Here is a 4,119-nt window from a genome sequence, read left to right as displayed (position 1 = left end):
CACACACACACACACCTGCCTTTACATACAAGCATGAAAACACAGGAACAGCAACACAGTGCAGCAAAAACACATATTAATATTATAGTATAAAATTATTTTATAAAAATAAGCGTTTCAGCGTTTTATAATTTATAATTATTTTATAAAATAAATTAATTCCTTCTAACAGAACGCACACACACAAATATAGTCTTGTGAAAAAGAAAATGCATTCTCTTTCAGTTCTAAGGTTTAATGTACTGAGTTATAACATGTAAAACAACATGTTATTATTATATGGGAAAATGTAAAAACAGTGTATCTAAAATTAAGTACACCCATATTGCTTCCATACCAGGTAAGTAGCTGCCAGGTGCTGCTAATTAAGTGGGCGTGATTAACTGATCATCAGCAAGTGTGAGCACCTTTATGAAAAAGAAGTTTTTCTAGCATATGTTAACAAAGACAGAAAGACACCAGCCATGATCTTGAAATGAAAAGCAATGAAATTGCAAATAAAAACCTAAGAACTACACATCAGATTCTACAAGTCTCAGAATGTTAAATGTTACAACTCATGACAGTATTTTGGCCAAAATAACATCTCTGATAGGCAGAGTCTCCCACCCCATGCATGTAAATGTTGGTATACTGCAGAGCTCCTTCAGTGATGGACTGCTGCATCCTCGATGCATGAAGGAGCGTTTCCGCAGGTCCTTCCTCCCTGCAGCTGTCAGACTGTACAATCAGAACTGCTCCCAACAATCACAGATTATACATCAGCGCTGTAACTTGCACTATTTTATCAACCGATTCACACTATAACCAGGGTTTTTTTTATTATTATTATTAGTCCTTTTACCTCCAGGTAAAAAAATCTAGTTGAGATTAAAAATCTCATTTTCAAGAGAGACCTGGCATCATGGCAAAAAGTCAAAATACACATACCACATAAGTATATAACAAGCCTCTTATCTGCATTTAATTTTATTTAATTTAACTTGGCAGCACAGCTTTGGTTTGCAAATTTGCATCTCATCAAATCACAAGATTTCTCAACCAATGTCCTTAAGAAAGACCAGACCAAGATGAAGATGTTTCACCATAATCCATAGTATCACATTTGACAATAACCAAACACAGCGTATCAGCAAAGACCTCATACAAGCCGTCAAGCACAGCACAGCAGCCAGAGGTCGTGGGGGCCTTGCAGTGATTGAGCCATGAACTCTACTGTATGCAAAAGTATTATACAGTCAAATATAAGGTCATCTGTCTGACAGCCCAGATTGTGTCGTGCTGCAGGGCAATGACCCCAAGCAAAGCAGCTCCACATTGATTTGAGAGAGTGATAAAGTCATATAGATAATGATTACTCCTAAGTTACTCCTGCATACTCCTACAAGACATCAGATCATTTAGTCTACTTAGTTTACCACACACTAGATCTGCATTTTGCTTTAGTTTTTGTTAAATAAATAATTCCACAGTGTAATATGTAATGTGCAGTTGTTTATGTGGGACGGTATTTAATAATTTTTGAACCTGCTAGGGGCAAGATAAACTATTTTTTATTATGTCCTAGTAAGTAAAAGCTTAAAACGGAGAGACTGTGTTATTTATTTTACCATGACTGCAATATTTTTAGTCCTTTAGCTTTGAACATTTTAAAGATTGAAGATTGGCTAACCTTTTTTCTTTAATTTGGTGTAGTTATGATATAAAGTGAGATTTTATAACTTTAAAATGTATTAATAAGTGGGCATGGAAATCATGGAGCAATGTAAAAAAATTGTGATATCAAAATACATTGTCCACAATAATACTGCTATCATGGCACTGTGACTCTGTGATAATTGAGACATTGCAATAGCAGTGATATATGATTATATCTGTGCAAGTGAGGGAGAAAATACCATTTAAAAGGAAAAAACATGAATTAAATATCTATTGTGTTGTCAGTGTTATGAGTTTCTTCTTCTTCACTGCAAATTGGTTAACCTCTGCTGCCTTTAGCCTCATGATATGTGAAATTTAAATAGGGACATCATGTTATCATAGATTAAAACGGGAAAGTAAATATTGTCCATTTTTGACACCTACAAATAAATAATCTGTGAAAAAAAATTATGATTTCCAGATGTACTGAAAAAAATGTGTTGATCTGAGCCCAAATTATCTGAGCCCATATATATTTTTTTGTTTGTTTTTACATTTCATAGGTCGGTGAAATTCAAAGTGAATGGTTAAAACAACTGTACAAGGTAAGCTTGAGCCTCTGCATGTTGCAATAATAATATTACAGTTTTCAGAATGTGATATTTCTGTTTTGTTTTGTTTTGTGGAGAGTATGGCCACTTCTAGGAAGCGAAACCTGTGTTGGTTCTGGCCACTGTTCTATTATACAGTTGTAATTACTGATAGCATATCTGCATTCAAACATCACTAAAGCATATGCTTTTTAAAAAGACCAATTGAGACAAGCTGAAAGGTCAAATATTTAAGATGTGGACATACTTCAACATACAAGAAAAGATGCACTTTAAAATTGAGAGAAAGTGGCCTCTTTTTGTACAAATGGTGTTCTTTACTAGTGAGGATAAAAAGGCAGGATGATTTCCTTTATTTCATCAAATAATCAGTAAGCAAAGCTAACTACAATGTTGCTGTTTTTATTTATTAACAGGAATGATAGGTGATTACCTTTTTTATACCTTAACTGCTTAAGATAACTGAACCTCTCTTTTTTTAAGAATAATTTGGGATATTTTAGTACGTTTGAGCTGCTCCTGCTCTATTTAACTTGGGCGGCATTGCAAACACAAAATTTCTTGTATCTGACATTACAAATTAAAAGGCTTCCCTGGAGACGATCATCATTATTGACCTTCTACACCGCTCAGTGCTCTTCAGTGTAAGCATGTACGTTGCACTGAGACTTTTTGCTTTGCTGTATAACAGACTATCCAGAGCTACAAGCCACAGTTCATTGCCCTGCACTTCCAGGAGGTTGGAGGAAAGGACTACATGTTAAACATGGGCCATGCAGAAAACTTCTTCTGGTAGGATTAATATGCTGATTATAATGCATTTCGCCATTTCCATTGATTCGTTGTTGTCAATTAAACAGTTCCTTATAATGTGTCAAAAAAATGAAAACCATCTACAGTTATATGTCATTTGAGAAGCGAGAACCAGTCAAGTCATTACATCTTTATTTAAAATCATAACATTAATTGATGGCTGTTTAGTTACAGACAGAAGACTCTTAGATTGTTAGATATGTATACAAAGAAACCTCCAGTTCAGTGATCATACTTTTTTGCTCTGCTGTTACCAGGACCCTCGGTTCCAGTGAAGAAATGAAAGACTTTGACAGGTCTTGCATTTATGTGGACAACCAGTTCAAAGGAGATAGCTTCACGGTAAGAAACACAAAAACGTCTCATACAGAGCAGTTGCTGTGTGTTAACTGGATGCATTCAATGCACTCTGCTGGGGAAAATCAGACGTTTCTGAGAGTGACGTGACACAGTGAAACAAAAAACTTGCTTAGTGACTCAGGTATTACATTACATTATTTTTACATTAATGTTTTTGGAACTCCTCCTTGAATCGCTACCTTATCATGGTGGAGGGGTTTGTATGTCCCAGGGATCCCAGGGGCTATGTTGTCTGGGGACTTTTGCCCCCAGACAACATAGCAAATTGGTCCTGGGTGAGGGACCAGACAAAGAGCGATTCAGAAGACTCTTATGAAAAGAACATCGAGGGAACAGTTTACCCTGCCCAGGATAGGGTTACTGGGGCCCCACCCTGGAGCCAGGCCCGGGGAGGGTGCCCTAGGGCGAGCGTCTGGTGGCCGGGCACAGCCCAAAGAGGAGACATGGGCCCATCCTCCCGCAGGCCCACCACCCGCAGGAGGCACCATAGGGGTCGGGTGCATTGTGTGCCGGGTGGTGGCCAGGAGCGGAGGTTGGAAGGTGCTCCACCTGGAGACTCTGTTGTCCTGCTGGGAGACTTCAATGCTCACGTGGGTAACGACAGCGAGACCTGGAGGGGCGTGATTGGGAGGAACGGCCTCCCTGATCTGAACCCGAGCGGTGCTTTGTTATTGGACTTCTGTGCTAATCACAG

Source organism: Pundamilia nyererei, unplaced genomic scaffold (genome assembly GCF_000239375.1).
Source record: "Pundamilia nyererei isolate P.nyererei 1_Seehausen unplaced genomic scaffold, PunNye1.0 scaffold00033, whole genome shotgun sequence".
In the NCBI taxonomy this organism is placed as follows: Eukaryota; Metazoa; Chordata; class Actinopteri; order Cichliformes; family Cichlidae; genus Pundamilia; species Pundamilia nyererei.
Note: the sequence above shows the minus strand (reverse complement) of the source record.